This window comes from Bidens hawaiensis, unplaced genomic scaffold (genome assembly GCF_021521415.1).
Source record: "Bidens hawaiensis isolate Kalapana, Puna unplaced genomic scaffold, B.hawaiensis_p1.1 tig00010387_1, whole genome shotgun sequence".
NCBI lineage: Eukaryota > Viridiplantae > Streptophyta > Magnoliopsida > Asterales > Asteraceae > Bidens > Bidens hawaiensis.
The window spans coordinates 825,772-845,831 of NW_027491790.1; the positions used below are offsets into that span (position 1 = coordinate 825,772).

General features: G+C 34.3%; 1 pseudogene across 1 annotated transcript; it reads right to left on the minus strand.

The window, feature by feature from the left end:
* Positions 1-2,425: 2,425 nt before the first annotated feature.
* On the minus strand, positions 2,426-5,188 carry LOC143535144 (uncharacterized; annotated as a pseudogene). Its single transcript, XR_013135661.1, has 11 exons — positions 5,073-5,188; positions 4,079-4,161; positions 3,926-4,001; positions 3,795-3,862; positions 3,623-3,713; positions 3,391-3,503; positions 3,218-3,301; positions 3,004-3,150; positions 2,817-2,925; positions 2,611-2,730; positions 2,426-2,499 (listed from the first exon to the last, which is right to left on the minus strand). The product of XR_013135661.1 is annotated as an uncharacterized LOC143535144 (transcript).
* Positions 5,189-20,060: the final 14,872 nt, after the last annotated feature.

A 20,060-nucleotide genomic window follows, 5' to 3' on the forward strand; every position in this document is an offset into this window, starting at 1 on the left:
TTATTATACATGTACTTAATGTAGTTGAAAACCTTTTGCATGCTCAAAGGATAAATGAGTAATATTACAAACCATGAGCTTTATCAAGTTGTACCAAACGCTTGAAGAGCGGATTGCGGTATTGCCAAATTACTTTTTCTGCCCAATTATGAAATGTCGTTTATACCCTCCTCAAACAATTGTGAAATTACCTTAAACTGCCCATCACTTATGCTTAATAATAATCTTATATTGTAATATTTTTGCTGCTAGTCTTAGATTTTACACTGTTTTTCCTTGTTGGACTTCTTTTAAGAAAACTTAACGGACTTCGTTAAGTTTTATCTGAATTTCAAACTAATGTTTTAGAGTTTTTGATCAGAAGCAGGATACGAGTCAATTGATGTACAACTTAACTTGAAACGGCGCTCCAAACGATGATCGGTTTGATTAGTTGAAAAAGGTGTATCACAAAACTATCTTAATTGCTTGTTGGAGAATTTGGAAAGCGGTAAACGAAAAGGTGTTTGATGAAAAAGTGGTTAAAGTGGAAGATATTATTGGAGATAAAAAAACACTAAGTTTTCTGTGATTCAAGAATAAGTCAAAGTATAGATCAATAGATTGGTCGAATTGATGTAATTTTGTTTTTTTAGTGACTGATCTCCGGGTTATGGAGGTAACTTGTTGTCTGTGTTTTTGGTGTTTTGTTGGCGTTTTTTGTTTATAATCGTTGGTGTAAAGTCCCACATATTTTTTGTTTCTCGGTTAGAGATCTTTTAGAGATTCTCAATACCGTCAAGCTTGGAGAGATAAAAGGTGCATCACAAGACTATCTTAATTGCGTGTTGGAGAATTTGAAAAGCGATAAACAAAAAGGTGTTTGATGAAAAAGTGGTTAGAGTGGAAGATATTAGTGGAGGTAGCTTATTTGTGTTTTGTTGACGTTTTTTGTTTATAAAAGTTCATTATTCAGAAAAAAAATATATATATATAACAAACAACCCTGTTCTTCAATATTGTATTTTTGTTTTCTTTTATAACTTCTCAAAGCAATTACTTCGTATAATATGCTTTTAACCAAACTTAAGATAATCAAAATTTAATACAAGTGATCTATAAAAGTACTTTTTATATAAGTGACAATGTTGAATATATGAATGGTTTTGGTGTGAGTGGTTGAAGAAAATATATTAATACCAATCACATAGTAATGATGTTGAATATACGAATGATATGGTAAATTTTGTGCTATAATTTATAAACCTTTTACCTGATCTCGCAACTTCAATTAGAGTATTGATCATGTGATCCCAAATTTTCCTTAAAGTCATTTACACTTTTACAATTATCTAAAAAAATATAAGTTACCTAAAAGAAGTTACGATGCGTCTAATATGGTCGAGTTTTGTATCTTTTCAAGGTTATACTTATTGTTGGTTTGAATTTGCTCATAATAATTCATGTGTAGTTTTTATTTTTTATGCATATGTGCAAACATTAGAGTTCTCAAATGGTTGGGTTGGAACGCTTATGATCATGCAAAATGAGATCAAGTTAAAACCATTTCAAAAACTTGTTAAAGAGGAGTCGGTGGTTCAGGTGACGTGCTAATTCCTTTTTAGTTTCATAAACCAAAATTATAATTATAAGAGAAAAATTGCAAACACATGTAATAGTGTAGAAGATGGTTCAATACAAAACCAACTTTGAAACCGAGAATTAGAAAAATCGCACAACACCCACACACGTCACTTTAAGCCTTCAACCATGATATATAAAAGACACTCGTGTAACCGGATAACCACATCTCTTTCCATCTTTTTACAATAATATTTGACAATCTCTACGTGTGACTGCAACAATTTTCTATTTAAAATTAAATATTCATTTAACATGATGATAAGTTTTTAACTTTACTCTTATCTTAAAAAGAAAAAAGTAAAAAAATCAGAGAAACAGATCATTTGAATCTCAAAATCAACATACTTTAATAAAATTAACCATTTTAAGCATTGGTTATAGTATCTTGCCCAGTTGCCCTACTATACAATTTTATGATTATAAAATAACTTATTAATAGAAATAATAAGTTATAGCATTAGAACTGGTCAAAGCAAATATAGAACTGTCAACCATGCGTGAACCTGCAAAACCAACACACATAGAAATATTGTGATTATGTTAGGTATAACTTTGACCAACATTACATAGAATTGCATAATATTAAGACCACAGTTCTGTCACTCATGCATTATTTTCATCAATTAATGATAAATTTGACTTGACTAGAATTAACCAACATCACATAGAACACATTATTTCGCTATCGTTAACTCGAGCCTATGACTGAAGATGAAAAAACTGTCGGTTTTGTTAAACCAACATATATGCAAATTACATTTTCTGTGATATGGAACTTACTTCATCAAGTTTGTGACAAATTTTACCACATCGAACGCCTAGTCTCAGGTTTTGTCATCGCTTCCAGGATTCTAAACATCCATCGGTCAAGCATTCCTGTCAAAAATAATACCAAGAATAATAATTCTTGTCTTAAAAAGATTTAACATTTTTTTATTTTCGTTTATAAATAAACCTCTAGCAAAAGAGTTAAGACTTAAGACAAACCTGTTAAAGCAAATGTGCCACCTAAAACCGCACATAACCGAGTTATGAAGTGAAGAAAACTTCGTCGTTCTTCTCTGATGGTAACAGTAATTGGCGAAAGATCATATAAAAAGTAAACCGCTGAATCATATTAGAAAAATATTTAATTAATAATACCACGCGTAATTTTAGCATGAACCAAACAATAATCCATTTAAGACACAAACCTGGCCATGACCTGTCATATTCGTTCATAGGGGAAAAATACTCGGTAACTGAAAACTGATTGGTCGGTAAGACTTCTTTTGATAAGTATTTATACTCGGTTGGAACAATCTACAATAACAGTGAAAGAATAGAACGTTACGAGAGTTTACTTTCACTTTTAACTGTCAAATGATATAACATTATAACCTTTATGTAATATTTGAATGTTCCACTGGCAGTATGAAGAATTCAGTCAGTTCCATCGAGAGGATTATGAAGCCCGGGATACTTAGGGCCAAAAGATAAATCATGAATAGTATGATTGACATTAACATGTGTAGCTCCTTCAAAAATCTGCAAAAAAAAAGTAATTAACTAAATAAAGATTTGTAAAGTAGACGAAACGTCATGTTTTACTTACCATTTGTGCGATAAAAATGTTCAAACCGTGAACCAAAACATGAAAGTTTCCAGCAACTCTTTGAACATCCAATACACCATAAACCTAAATCAGTTAAGGATAAAACAATGACTATCCAATAATTATAAGAGTCTTTGTTTCAATAATTTGAAACGAAAGTGTATATTACATACCCAACACCCTTCTCCATCAGCCATTGCTTGCTTGATAGTCTTAACCATATTTTCGGCCTTGTCATCATATGCATCCTTAAGCGTTTGGTGTGGATCGTGATGAGTCTCGTTATCTGGTCAAACTAACATGTAAGAACCGAACCATGCATATGTGCATCATATATACTCCACAAGCATATGCATACTATGAAAATAAGGATCACATATTCACAGTTAAACAAGCAGTAATTACCGTGCACATGACTATGAGATGTATGCCCGTTTTCTACTAGATCAGATAGATACTCGGTCCCAATGATCACCCCGTCGCTACTTAACCGAAGCTACAGTAACTCTTAATCGTTATAAGGAACAATAATGCATCAAGAACATGTTAAACTGTAACAACATAATGTAAATCATACCTTCCATATATTAGTATCTAAATCCACTTCATGTTTGCCAGACATATCAATAGCATCTACACTTAAAACTGACCAAACAAAGGAATTATAACTATTTGAAACGAAACATAATTGACTGCATATTTAAATACCTGGACAGGGTAAAAACGGGAATGATATATTGATATGGATTGGTAGTGTTTCGCCTCGTTTCAGGTCAACGGACATCTGCCAACATGTTAATGTTTAAAATTCATAAAGTACACGCTCTAATAGATTCAAACTTGTGATGACAAAGTAAAAACCTCGTGAACTTCGTATGTAGAAATGTAGTATGTTAACTCATGCAAGAATAATGTTGCCATTATGATCAAACCTATAATTGAAACTAGACCAAAAAAAGAAGGGATTAACAATGACTCCAGATACTAAGTTACTAACACAAATCATTAAATTGATCATAAATTAAAAATACAAAGAGTATATATAAATATACCAAAACCAAACACTATCCAGACTATCTTATTAATAAGTTGTGTGTCTGCTTTTTTTATCTAAGGATTGCAAAATAAGGGCAAAAATGAGACTTGTTACAGCATAATGTACACTGTAGGGGTGTCCATGAAGGCATGAAACCGAAAAAACCATACCTAAACAAAAACCGACGGTTTGGTTTTATGTTTTTGTAAAACCGAACTTACTGTTAGGGAATTGTTTTGCATGTTATAAAAGCCGAACCAAACTTATAAATTTTCATTTTTTTTTTATTTTAAGAGTGATTTAAAAGAATTTAATAAATATTTTAGCCCATATGTATAATAATCAGTTTAACATAGGGATGAGGACCGGTACCGATCCCGATTTTCTTTAAAACTTCGTGCCGGTACCAAAAATGCTCGGTTCGGTACCGGTACTGGTACCGTAGACAAAAACTCAGTAAATACCGGTACCGAAGTACTGAACCATACTGTTCCCGAAACATCAAATAGTTGGTACCGGTATATCTACCATTTGCTCATCCTTTAACAAAATGATTTAGGCCCAAATCCATTATTTTGGGCCAAAAAATTTTTCGGCCCAAAAACTTCAAGACCGAAATAACCAAAATTGAAAGGTTTTAAAAAATTCAAAAACCAAAGTTTCGGTTTAGCTCAAAACTGACCCAAACCAAACCGTGCACACAGCCTTGGGGAGTGCATTCATGTAAATTTATAACATTCTTTCCAATTACACCTCTCACTAATACAAATTCATATACAGATTTATATAAATATTATTGTAAAAACAAAAAAAACATACCAACAGCACCAGATTGTGTTTTTTGTAACAAATGATCTTCTGCATGTGGAAAAGCATCCAGATTCCTTATAACTTGTTTCACTCCCATTATAATGTGTGTATTCTTTTACAAACAAAATCACCTGCGATTTTCAAAACAATTCTTTTTTAATTAATTAAATTGAAAACAGAATGTATCAATTAAGTTTAAAGGGTGTTGCTATAATGGACGTAATCATGACGTATAATTTATTATTTCTATTATAAATATGATCAATCTGTGAAGATACCGTACAGTGATTCGGAATATGACAATGAGTTGTGAGATGCGTCATTGGTTTGCCTACAAAAGTACAACAACAATGGGTAGTGGGTCGGGTTAAAAGAGAGTTTACCATTTCATTAACGGGTATTGGATTTTAATAATCAGAAACTTGTTGGTCAGAATTTTAACTCTAGGAAATGTTTACGGATAGTTTTTTGATGACGTGGAAAATACGTATGAGATTGTTGGAGGAAAATGCGTTCACGATTGAGATTAATGTCGGACAATAGGTGAAAGTTGAAATTGTTTAGCTTCAATAACCCGATCATTAAATCCTTTAATTTATCCTTAAATTTATGTTTGAGTTTTATGAATTTTTTCTTTGGTCATGCTTGATGTACATACCAAAAAAATATTGAGATACCATTTTTAAATTTTGAAGGTATGAACGGTGTTGTGGCATGATCTTTATGTGTTAGATGGAGATTTATATGAAAATGTAAAGTATAAAAAAATCTCTAGAATTGGGAAACGAAGACTTCGATCAGGGCCGGATCAGGGCATGTGCAGGTTGTGCAGCCGCATAAGGCTTAAATCCAAAAGAGGCCCATAATTTATTCACACAACAACAGTTTAATCCAGATAAAACATTATTAGGCCTAAGCTAAATAAGTTGAAAGTTGAAACTAATAAAATAAGCCCATAAAAAACCGATGGAGATCCGATTCATAAAGAAAATCAAATCTCAAAATTGTCCATGTAGTCACTCGTTATATTGAAGTTTGTTTCATTTTATTTGTTTTATATTAGTTTCTTTGTTTTGAATCTCATCCTCGTTAGTTTCCTTATATTATTAGTTAACTTAATGCGAGTTATGGGTAGTTTATTATTCAAAATTAAAGACGTTTATTATTTGAAATTGAAACAAGGTTTTTTTTTCTTATTATCCTTTGAAATCGAAGCAAACTTTGATTTCGTTAAAGACCGATTACCATGTATGGTTATAAATTTATGTTTTGATGGATGAAATTATTTGATTATGTTTATCTATTTAAATTAAAGATTTAACAATACGCTTTATATTGGATTCTCCTCATCTTCGTGAATCATGATAAAGTTTTGATAAAGCTTAGGGAAAGACCGTGTGGACTTCTAACTTGGGTGATAGTTGATAAGTTGAGTGTATATTTTTTCAAGGTGTGGTTAGAAGCTTAAGGTAAATACCACATGGATATTTAACTTCGGTGATAGCTTTGGTTGTCCCAACAAGTCAACAACACAACTTCGAGCATCAATATTTCATACATCTTAGCTCTGTTTTGCATGTGGTTTTGTTCATCCTAGTGTTCACACAAAATAGAACGCCAACCCGGAAATAATTGTTTATGTAGCTTTATATAAAAACAATTATTTAAGTTCACCTAGAGTTGGTGAAAAATCATTTCATGCACTAATAACAATTTTTCCAACAAACCATGTGTCTTTTGTATGTTTTGCATAGATAGATGGTACTAACATGTCAACTTTACCGATCATGTGTGAGACACATGATAGAGTTGCACTTTAAATCCACATTATGGAAATTTCTAAAGTTTTTAATGAAAGGTAATAATTAAAAGACCAAATATATGGTTTTAGCATAGAACATGGATGGTCTTTGTAGCATTTGAACGATGATGTCTTATGAGATAAAACAAACATGTGTGGTTCTTAAATACGAGTTGGACTCATTTATTCACTATTTACTCTTTTATATAAATAAACTGTTAGTCTGTTACACATGACATGATAAATTGAAACCAATCTATTTTAAAACTTTATTCTAAAAATTATGATAAACAAAGTTTAATTATTACAACTTACCAAACTTTTATGTGTTTAGCCTCTAGACGAGTCAAAAACACTACAAAAGTTGAGCAAACCATGATTTAGAATCAAAAGGGTTGTTAAATGCAAGTGGTCAACTAGGGGGTTAATTAATTAAACTCATTAAAAATACAACTAAAACATGTTTTGTTCTTTACTTTTGATATCCAGTCTAAGAGACTGAATTGGACCCATAGAAGCAAAATAGGGGTTCCCTCCCATAGAAATATAAAGACCAAAATATTATTTTTAAAGTGTACGATGTTCTAGACTTCTGGTATTAACATTTATATTGCATCTAATTAACCGGCTCCAGTGTAACTAGACTCGTAAACAAGTTGAGTTGAGGCAGGTTGGGTTTGGAATTGAAGTTAAACACCGTCCTCTTTAGTCAAACTCATCCACCATCTCAACATGTTTTTGCTTTAGCATTAAAGTGGAATCCCTAGTATTTTGCTCGGGATATTCTTTAACGTTCTCTTGGTATGTCTCTACAATATCCTTTTAAGACTGACAACTCCACAAGACAGAGATGAAACCACAAGCAAAACCATGCACCATTGGATGGCACACAAAGTTTTCTATATTTTGAACTATGATCTCTTATTTAGTTTGTCATTTTGGTTAATTCGGTTTTGATTCAACGATTTTTGAAATATTAGTTAGCCTTGTTACATGACAGGCATAGGCACATCCAATTTATATTTAAGTAATTTACTAATTTTACATCGATCCTCTTATTCCATATGCTAACAAACAGGCAAGATAATAAAGAGTTATAAATATTTAGTGTTTTGGTTTTATGAAATATTATAAGATTATATTGAAAGATCAATATTGAAGAAGCGTGGATCGACTCACTGGTAGACGATCTACTTTCCTCGGGTGTGATTATACTACTTCACCGATGGTTTTCTTGGATCTGGGTTCTTCCACCTACAAAATGAACAGCACCGTCAACTTACCCCTCAGAAAGGGACAGAGGGGTCCTCTTTGGGGTAACCCTCCGGTGTGAGAATAAGTATTTGTGGAGAAGATAATAATATGTGTGTAAGGAAATCTGAGAGTATTGCTTAATAGCTGAATACTCTATGTTCCTGGATGTAACTGTCTGTGATTGAATGTGATTGAATATGATTGAATGTGATATGAATGTGTTACTGTCTGTAACTGTGAATGATTGAGTGTCTCTCCTTGTGGAGTTGATGCTGTATTTATAGTGCTAGGGTTTCCACTGATTGGGCTCAGCCTTGTTGGCCTCCTCCAATTGCTCTGCGCCACGTGTCCTCTGGGACACCTGGTGCTTTCCCATTGGTTGTAATCACGTGGTAGCACATGTGTCATGCTGAGTTGTCCACCTTTCATTTGGCAGCTGTCAACATCAGCATATTCTTATTCCTTAAAAAGATACCTTCTGGAAGGTTGTCTGACGTGCACAATCAGGGTTGCCCTAATCCTGATTTGGATAAGGATGAGGTTGATTATGTGCATGTGTGATATGCGCCAATCCTGAGGATGCGCGAGGTCTTCTCTTTATTCTCACGCGCAGATGTTTCCTGCGCAGATGTGATATGCGCCGAGCGCTGATGCGCCACGCGCATATGTGATATGCGTGAGCATATGTGATGCCTGAGCATCTGTGGTGCCTGGGCATATGATGCCTGAGCATATGTGGTGCCTGGGCATATGATGCCTGAGCATGTGTGGTGCCTGGGCATATGATGCCTGAGCATGTGTGGTGCCTGGGCATATGATGCCTGAGCATATGTGATATGCGCCATGCGCATAGGTTTTGGCTTTGTGCCTTCATAATGTCTTGATTTCAAGCTTCTTGTCTTTATCTTGTGGGTTGACCCGCCTTGCTCCGTGTTGAGGCGGGTACATACCTCTTCAAATATATTAAGAAAAAGAAAGAAAAAAAAACTCATAAGAGAAGGAAAAACCCGAAAATACAATGAAAAGAAAATTAAAACAACGAACGTCTTATAAAGAAAAATTTACAAAATTAAACTTACATAATTTCTTCCATTCCAAACTCGGTGTTGGTTTGTTTATAAAATTTTATAGTTCGAAAAAAAAAGTAACAACCAAGCCTACCACCACACCAATACATTACTTTGAATTTAATTTACCCATTATAATATATCTGTTTCATTTTGGACTTGGAGACCTTAATTAAGTGTGAGCAAAAAACAATAACTTGTTTTCGCTGTCCCACGAGCCATTCTTGTCCAAACCTGATCTTTTGCTCCTGTGATTAACCCATAAGAAAGAGGCGGCTTTAATGTCATTCACCAATTTTGTAGTTGAGAAAAGTTTGTTGTTGAAAATCACCTCGCATTCTTCTTAATTATTTATGCTTATTTGGATACTCCAATAACTCTTTAACCATGCATGAAAACATTGTGCATAACCATAAGATGTAATGAAGATAGTAAGTTAGTTTTCTTCTAAGTTCTAACTATTGCACAATAAAGGAAGGTATATCGGAAAGCATACAGGACTATATGTCTCTTTCGTTCAAGACATCATCCCGTCACCTTTATCAGACTCGAATTTTAGGACGGTTTGGTCGGTCAGTTGGGTTGGCCCACTTTTTTGTCTTGAAAGGCTTATATCACCTCAATGCCAAATTTGCCCTTGTAAAGTGTTCCAAGTTATTTTATTGTACTTTCTCCTAAAACGTGAATATGGTAAAAGTAAAACCGCCTTTTAAGAAAAAGCCAAGCTCCATTTTAGCTACTCTTTTTTTTTTTTTTTTTTTTTTTGAAACGTGAACTTCATAGAAACAACACCGAACCCGAAAACCGGGCCGGCCAGAACAAACAAACAACTACATATTCACAAATTTACACCAATCCCCCCAAACGAACTTGCCATTCATGGCCCTATGCTTAAACCAAAAAAAACTAACCACCATGACTTCGCTAAAGATCTCGTCCACACTACACCTTTTCCCATTGAATCTGAGATTGTTTCTGGCCTTCCACAAAACCCAACAAGCCGTGAACACAATACCGTGTAAAGCCTTTCTTTCCGTCGTCCCTCTAATACCGGAATTATGAATTTCAAGTAGATCTCTAAAAGAAAAAACAAAAAAATTCAAAACCCGACACCAAAAGCTAATTTTTTCCCATAAACCCAAAGCAAGAGGAAAAGCAGTAAAAAGGTGAGTCACTGAGTCGGAACTAGCATTGCAAAACCTACACTCCTCGTCGGCCACAATCACACCCCTCTTAGCTAGCGCGTCAACCGTCGGTATCCTGTCCATAGCCGCACGCCAAATCAGAATATTACACTTCAGCGGAACCCACTTACACCAATCCACAACAATCCGACTACTTTAGTCCCTCTTCGAGTCAATAAGCTTTTTCACAACCGCAACCAAAAAACCTTCCGTTCCTAAACCCGCCCAACTCCAACAATCCGGATTGCTGGACAACCTCACCAAGTTCAAGACCGAAGCTAAGGACTGCCATTCTATCCTTTATACTTCAGAATCTGGATCATGTCTCCATAACCACAGCCCCTCTCCCTCTAACCGATCTCTAACACTACAAGTTTTCACCACCTCTAAATGAAAAAGAGAAGGAAACTTGTCTTTCAACGGAACATCAAACAGCCATGGGTCGAGCCAAAACATAATAAAATCACCCCATTTTAGCTACTCTAGTGTAAATCCTTTGATGACATTAATTAACTATAATTATGGAAGACCCGCAACGAAGTCATCTTTCAAAACAAGTCGGCTATTTTTTCTAAAATGGTGGGGGACATAAAATCGTTGGGTTTCCTCTGGATTAAAAATCGTTCTTCTTCGTTTAAAAATTTGGCTTGGAATGATTGGTGTAATTTTAATATGTAAGTTTGTTTCGGTGTTCGGTTTCTAGCGCCTTGCTAGCTTTTTAATGAAATTCGTTGTAAAAAAAAACTATAATTATAATTTATAGGCAAGTATAAATCCTTTGATCTTTGTATAAAACTAGTATTAAAACTCTCTGTTGCGACGGGGGTTTAAAAACATAATTCTTTTAACTCAATTACGGTCTTTAACCAATTCAAGCCATTAAATTTGGGAACCAGAGAAGCTCAGGTGTGCGAAAAGTTCATCCAATTCTAAATAATAATTACAATGAAGCATTTCACATTCACTAAGTCTATAACTTCGATTTTTCCCTATTATGTTAATTGTTAGTTATGCTAACATGCTATGCACCAAAAACCAAAACCTAATCACAATCATATAGTACAATCCGAAGCAGTCAAATTAACCCAAAGAACCTATGTAACCAAGTTGATAGATATTTGAACATCGCATATAACCCTTCCAAAAATTTTCTTTGTTCATCACTAGTTTAACTTCTAATAAAGTATATTATAGTTAGATAGTTTTTGTTTAGCAGTTTAGGTGAAATGACGTATATATGTAAGGAAACCTCTTAAATACCATATGAAGGCTTTATAGCTTACAACTTTTCTACATTTCTACTTAAATTCATTCATTACATTCTTAAAATGATAAAACATACTACTTTGATTTGGCCAAGGCCTCCTTCTCATGTTTGCCATATGAGTGAGAAAAATGTGATAATGTTTTCTTTAACCGTCTCAACATGATTCACATGAGATGATTCTGTTCTTGAGTAATAGATATATAATTAAAGGCACTTATAAATAATATATATAATTAAATGACTAACTATTGAAATCGATTATGTTGAAACACGGGTGACAATTTACAACATAAGCGAACATGATATGAAAATAATAAGGCTTTAGGTTGTCTTAATTTATCCGCTTAATTGTACTCGGGATGTTTAACTCTTATTTAAACATACCAAACAACTCGTTTAACTCATTTCTTACATCCCACCAATATATTTAAAATGCTTACAACTTGAAGACAACTTATTTTCAATATGCCAACCCACTGACTCGTTTAGATAAATGATTTAAATGAGTTATGTGCACGTAAATTGATTTTAAATGTGTCCAAATTACTATATTTTGATATTCGTATTCAATAATCCAGCCCGTCAAGTCAAAATCTGTAAACCTTCAATCCAACACGAATTACACCCTAATGGTTGGTGAGATGAGAAAGTTTATTATTGTAAAATCATGACCAATCTAGGGGCAAATGTGTAAAGTCAAGGAGTCATAGTGGTGGAAAGGACACCATTTCCTATTTGTTAAATGTCCTGATTGGCTGGCTATGACTGTAGTAGGACCCACCTCGTGTCTTACCACACCTCATTCCATTTAAAGTCTAAAACCATTGCTACTAATACCATAATAATATACACCCACATTCTCTGCGTCACCACCTCTCTTTGTGTTGCTAAAGGAACAAAACAAGACAAAGCTTCAATAAAAGGTGACACAAACGTTCCATCCATCTAAGGTTAGTCCATTCCTGATTCATCAACTGTTTTTTATTTTATTTCCGAGACTATCTTTGTGAATCCAGCTTTTGATCACTTAGAATTTCGAATATATTCGTTGATTTTGGTGTCAGAAAGTTAGAATTTCGAACAAAGTGTTTGAATATTCGAATCAAACTTAGGTTGTGTTTCCGATCGCTGTATCGTTGGTCTTAGGAGTACGAATCATTTGCTAGGCAATAGTAATGTTTGTAAATATATTAAGATCGATCATTGATGTGCTCTGGTTGTGTAGATGATTTGATTGTATCATTTTGAATCACGATCGCAATATAGACACTGAGTTATTATGATGAGGAGGATTTAAAATGACGCAGCTGATCGTTTGAAATCATTGTTATGAGTTATGCAGTTTCTCCATGGTTATCACACTTTACCAAAAAGAGACTGTATAAGAACTAGAAATTCACTAGTAGAATTACATAATTTACCATTTAAACCTTTATAGATGTGAAATTTTAAAGAAATTGATGATAGTAGATACCAATAATAATAAAAATAATGACTAGTCCGAAAAACACTCTTTAGTTCCACCCATGTTACTTACGGACAAAGACATTGTACCATCTTTTTTCACCTATATATTATTGTTGATCAACATATAGCACATTTACGTTATTATAATAGTAGATTTAGCATATTTCTTCAAATAGAATCTTTTGCTATAAATAGCTTACAAGAAACAGAAAACCAATGGGAGTGGATTAGTGGAAGACTCTTGTTTTTCAATTTAAATCAGTCACGTTATGATGTATTTTAAATGATAAAGTCTCACTTTATATCACTTTCTTTAGTGGTGTCTCTACGTTACTAAACATCAGTTATGTTTTTTTTTTTTTTTTTACTTTTTGAACGGAACTTACGTTTTAATTACTTTATTATATAAATCTACAACCAAAATTATAAAAAAAAAGTTGAGCATATTTAATTTATGTTACCAAAAGCATGGATACAAATGTTATTAAAGTTGATTGAATACATTTGCTGACTAAAGTGGCTAAAAACACTTAATGAGGCCAGCTCGATTTCAACAAGTCTAAATTCTTTATTTGACTTTATCTGTATTATGTATATTTTTTATTAATTTTTCCAAACACTTCAAGTCAATTTAAAAAAAAATAAAAGAAAACATATGTATTTTAACTTCCTTTTTTTTCAAGTAACTTTAAATAATTTATTTGTTTATATGATACAATTTTTTTTTTAAAATGTAACGTCACTCCACTTGTTGCAATTGGCCTTCTGTTGTGATTGCTTAATACTTGAGATCTTTAAAGTCTCAAATATAAAACCTGATGGCAAAACCGATCCTACTAAAAACAAAGTTATCGTTCTTCGGTTTTGTCATTCAAAATAGGGTGGCGGCGCAACTTATTGCCCGCTTACCTGCCTATATATTGTAATTGGATCAGTTAATGAAATGATATGCAGTATGTGATAAAAAAAACCCTGATTGAAGGATGCCCTCCTTGAATGTGTTTTTGGATAAGTCAGAGACATGAAACGTTAAAATTAATATGAATGATTAATATCCCGTTTTAAAAAACTCAGATTGAATATTTGAGGTTGTTCAAGACGACGTTAATATAAAAATTTAATTCCACTTGTTGATGGATTGAAAGTTTGTGTCTCGGCATTTTCTACGCAAGCATATGTTTCTCGCCTGCCGGTGATTTCGCCACTTATCTGCTAATCATTTTTTCAACCAATAAGTGTTGACACCTGTTCCACATACAAATTACAATAATGTTTTTGTCTTTCAAGAAACTTACATAATTTTCGCTCTCAAAGGAAGATACAAAATTTTTTTACATTTAAATCTGAGAAACAATATAGGGGGGGGGGGGGGGGGAGGTGGTGCCATCACTCATCACACACCCCACCCAATTATATTGTGCCACATCACCAACCCAAATTCCATCACATGTGATGGTTTTTTACTAGGGGTGGTGGTGTGGTGTGATAGAATTTTTTTTTGTAACTTTAAAAATTAAAACAATATTTAATAGAACTTAAAAATAAAAACAATAGTTTAATAGAACATAATTCAACTTAAAATTTAGAAATAAAAAATAAAAGTTACAACGAACGTCTACTCCTCGTCTGAATCCGGAAATTCCAAACCTAAAGAACCTATATGCGCAACAAGATCCCATCTCAACCGATGATGAATATCTTCATCCCGCAAGTCTAATTGGACATCATCGGGAACGGGAACTTGAGTCGGAGGATCCGGTACCCAATCTGGAGAAATTGCATTTCCATCTTATTTTATTAACATATTGTGTAATATGATGCATGCATACAGGTAGCTAGAGATCGTGGGTTTTTTCATTGCACGAACCGGTCGGCTGAGTATGCACCATCTACCCTTTAAAACACCGAAAGCTCTCTCGACATCTTTTCTTGCCGATTCTTGCAACTTCTTGAACGTCTTTTCATTGGTCTCGACAGGAAACGAAAAGGCTTTCACAAAAACAGACCATTGCGGGTAGATACCGTCGACAAGATAGTAGCCACGTCTGGAATATCTTTCATTGACAAAGTACGGACAGAAAGGTGCGGTGCCATCTGTTACGTTCTGAAACAACGGTGATGTGTACAGAACAGTGATGTCGTTGTTTGAGCCGGGAACACCAAAAATCCATAAATCATTTGACGCAACCGCTTCTAGTGAGATGGTCGGTCGTTTGATATCACCCCTAACATACGCCCCTCGCAACTCCCGTGGACAATTCCTCCATTCGATATGTGTACAATCGATGCTACCGAGCATCCCTGGAAAATGCCATCTAGCCTCGTGTGCGGCGTAAAGACGTGTAATGTCGTGTCTTGTTGGTTTTCGTAGAAACTCTTTGGCATACAGAGGTGGTGCCATCACTCATCACACACCCCACCCAATTATATTGTGCCACATCACCAACCCAAATTCCATCACATGTGATGGTTTTTTACTAGGGGTGGTGGTGTGGTGTGATAGAATTTTTTTTGTAACTTTAAAAATTAAAACAATATTTAATAGAACTTAAAAATAAAAAAAATAGTTTAATAGAACATAATTCAACTTAAAATTTAGAAATAAAAAATAAAAGTTACAACGAACGTCTACTCCTCGTCTGAATCCGGAAATTCCGAACCTAAAGAACCTATATGCGCAACAAGATCCCATCTCAACCGATGATGAATATCTTCATCCCGCAAGTCTAATTGGACATCATCGGGAACGGGAACTTGAGTCGGAGGATCCGGTACCCAATCTGGAGAAATTGCATTTCCATCTTATTTTATTAACATATTGTGTAATATGATGCATGCATACAGGTAGCTAGAGATCGTGGGTTTTTTCATTGCACGAACCGGTCGGCTGAGTATGCACCATCTACCCTTTAAAACACCGAAAGCTCTCTCGACATCTTTTCTTGCCGATTCTTGCAACTTCTTGAACGTCTTTTCATTGGTCTCGACAGGAAACGAAAAGGCTTTCACAAAAACAGACCATTGCGGGTAGATACCGTCGACAAGATAGTAGCCACGTCTGGAATATCTTTCATTGACAAAGTACGGACAGAAAGGTGCGGTGCCATCTGTTACGCTCTGAAACAACGGTGATGTGTACAGAACAGTGATGTCGTTGTTTGAGCCGGGAACACCAAAAATCCATAAATCATTTGACGCAACCGCTTCTAGTGAGATGGTCGGTCGTTTGATATCACCCCTAACATACGCCCCTCGCAACTCCCGTGGACAATTCCTCCATTCGATATGTGTACAATCGATGCTACCGAGCATCCCTGGAAAATGCCATCTAGCCTCGTGTGCGGCGTAAAGACGTGTAATGTCGTGTCTTGTTGGTTTTCGTAGAAACTCTTTGGCATACAATTTTATAATCGCGTCACAAAAGAATTGTAGACATTCACGTGAAATTCTCTCAGACATTTGTAAGTATTCATCGAATTGGTCGGGTGGGTTACATGTCGTTAGTTGACGAATAGCAGATGTGCATTTTTGAAGCGGCGTAAAACTTCGTTTGCCTCTCGCGTCGTAAGATTCTTGAAATCATTCTTCGTTTGCTTCGACGTCCGCTACAATCTTTAAGAATAAAGATTTTGGCAAACGAAAGCGTTCTCTAAACGTCTCGTCATTGTACTTCGGCTCCTCCACAAAATAGTCGTTCATTAGCACGTCGTGGGCATTTTTACGATCACGCACCACCACCTTTTTCTTTGGACGGCTCGGGCCTTCAAGTTCTTTGTATAGCAACGGGAAGCATTCGAGAATGGCATCGTCCGAAGACGAAGAGCTATCGGTGTCTAAGGGCATCGAGTGTTTCGGAAATTCCATATTTTTTTGTTGTGAATGAAGGGGAAGTTTGAGAGTGTTTTTGAGTTGGATTTGGTTTTGATTTGGATTTGGTTTATGTTTTTGTTTTGGTTTTATATTGTTTTTTTTTATTTAAACCCCCCCCCCCACTCCTCCAACGGCTACCATCCAACGGCTACATTTATTGGAAAACACCCCCCTCACGCGTGACAACCATCACGCAAACAACTCTTTTTAGCGTGACAAGGGGGGCGGCGGCAGTGTGCTTAGGGCCACCACGCGTTATGGGGAGGCCACCACGCGGTGCCCCGCCCAAAAGAATATGAGATGAGATACATAAGAAAATGACAATTTTTATTAGTGGTGTGCACGAAATCGAAAAAACCGAACCAAAAACTATAAAAACCAAAAAACCAATCATAAAAACCAAACCAAATTAGAAACCAACGGTTCGGTTTTAAACTTTAGCAAAAACCGAAATATTGGTTTTGGTTCGGTTTTGTATTTTGTTAAGAATCGAAAAAACCGAACTGAACCGAAATAACAATAATATATTAACCCTAACCATTTAAACAAAATCTATCAATGACTATTTATTTTTTTAACATATGGTAATAACAAATATGTTTGGTTCTACATACGATTAATAACTAATCATACCGGTACTTTTTGTACTGATTTAAATTTTGAGTGTTAATGTATCTTTTATTAGTTTTTAATATATGGGGTCCAAAGGTTCATTAATTTATTAGGAAGATAAAAATGAGAAGTGTGAGAAATATTGTGACCTTATAAAAAACCCGTTAAAAATAAATTAAAAAAAATAATAAAAAAATTATAACTCAAAATATAAATAAAAACGAAAAAAATTAAAAAACTAAAATGTTTCCGCCATAATTCCTGCTAAAAAATACAAAAAAATTAAAATTTTTTTTTGACTAAAAGACACAATAGCGAGATCAAAGTCGCAATGACGAAAATGAACAAAAGACACAACTATAATTAAAAAGACACAATAGATCACATAATATAACATAATACGAACAAAATATATCACAATGTTGAGTACTATAACACAATATAAAGAAAAAAGACACAAGTTAAAGGAAAAGACACAATCAATGACGAAAATAAACACAAACACAATGAGAACGAGTTTTTTCACTTACCATTGTGTTTTTTTAATGAGAACGAGAAAGACAGTGGAAACATTTTTGTGCTTTTATTTTTTCATTTTTTTTTATTAAATTTTGAGTTATGATTATTTATTTTTAATTTTTATAGGTTTTTTGTGTGGCTACAAATCATTCTCATCATTCTTGTTTTTGTTTCACTTTGTATAATAGCTTGACTCTATTCTATTATCATTAGTTTATTTCAATATCTTGGGTAAAGTATTATTTTTGACCCAAAAAGTTTTGGCTCGATTAGCAAAATCGAAAAATCGCACCCAAAAACGAATCGAACCCGAAAACCGAAACCAAACGGTTTTAAAAAATCATAAAACCGAAAGTTTGGTTTTTGGTTCAGTTTTAGTCAAAAATAGCACCACGCACACCCCTAACTTTCACAACCCGGAGAGACCATACTATAAAGGGATCTTGGTGTATGATATATATATTTTTTAAATTTGTAGGTTTTACTAAAAGAAAGTGAGTTTTAGGTGTCTGACAAGAGGGGTTTTATGTGTTTCTTTATCTAAGATTGAGGAACTAATCTAATGACATGCCAAGTTAGCACTGATATGTGAGTTGGAGATGATTAGATCCGCCATCTGAAATGGAGGGATCCAAGATTCCTCTCTTGCGTCACATGGCAGCTTACACATGAAATTCTTCATCTGAGATGAAGGGATTGAACTTCATATTTTCATTTTTAGCAAATGTACGTATAATAAAAAAACATATGAAATGTCATAGGGGTAACCTGAAAATGAGCGAAATAGTTTATATGAGATGGAGGGATTGGACTCCAAAATATTCAGTTTTGACACACTCACGGGTAAGACCACACCCGTGAGTGCACGCCATGTGACCAAGACCACACCCGTGAGTGTGTCAAAACTGAATATTTTGGAGTTCAATCTCTCCATCTCATATGGAGGATTTTACTTATTTTCAAGTTACCCCTACGACATTTCATATGTTTTTTTTTAATTATACGTAAGTTTGCTAAAAATGAAAATATGGAATTCAATTCCTCAATCTCAGATGGAGGATTTCATGTTAAGTTGCCACGTGACACAAGGGAGGAATCTTAGATCCCTCCTTCTCTGATGACGGATCCAGTCATCTCCAACTTATGTATTTGTGCCATTTGATCAGTTTCTTCATCTCAGACAGAGAAAACCTAAAACCTATTAAAACTTTTGTCAGACACCTAAAACTCACCTTCTCTCGCTAAAACCTAGTAGGTTGAAAAAAATCGTGTATGATATATATTTTATTACAAGAAAAAAAACTAAATGCATCTTTTAGGCTATAATTATTTAGCCATGATCATCATAAAGTGACTTGTTTTTTTCAAGTGTTTGGTGGCTGGTGGTTAAAATACGATAACTTAAATATAAACAGATAACAACTGTTGTAATTATAAACTTCAAATCTATATTTATCAATTGTTTGTTTTTCGTAACTATAATTAATCAATTAATCACAAAAATGTTTTGTGAATAAATTGGTGGGCATTTGAATGTTAACAACGTTCCTGATCTCCTTATCTTACGCGCTTAAAAGTTTGATCCCGACCTGTACGCCGCCATTCTCTTGCATTTTTCTGCGTGGAATTCGGTCCCTATCATCCGTCCAACATGTGCTCCGATCACCCTTAAGAATTCACAAATTCCATTTTGAATTAGACTCATTTTAACATCTTTTTTTCCAAGTATATTCGCCTATCTACTTTATTATTAACTATATCGAGTCTAAGTATTTGACAAAAGGGCGGGTCGGGTTATGCAATAATGGTTTTAAGTTGAAACGACCATTTTAAACAAAGTTTAATAGGGTTCCATGCAAAACGGTTTTTTCAAAACAAGTTCGGTTTAAAATATGTCATTTTATAAAAGGTATCAAATTACTTCAAGTAATAATCATAACAACCATATCCAAGAAA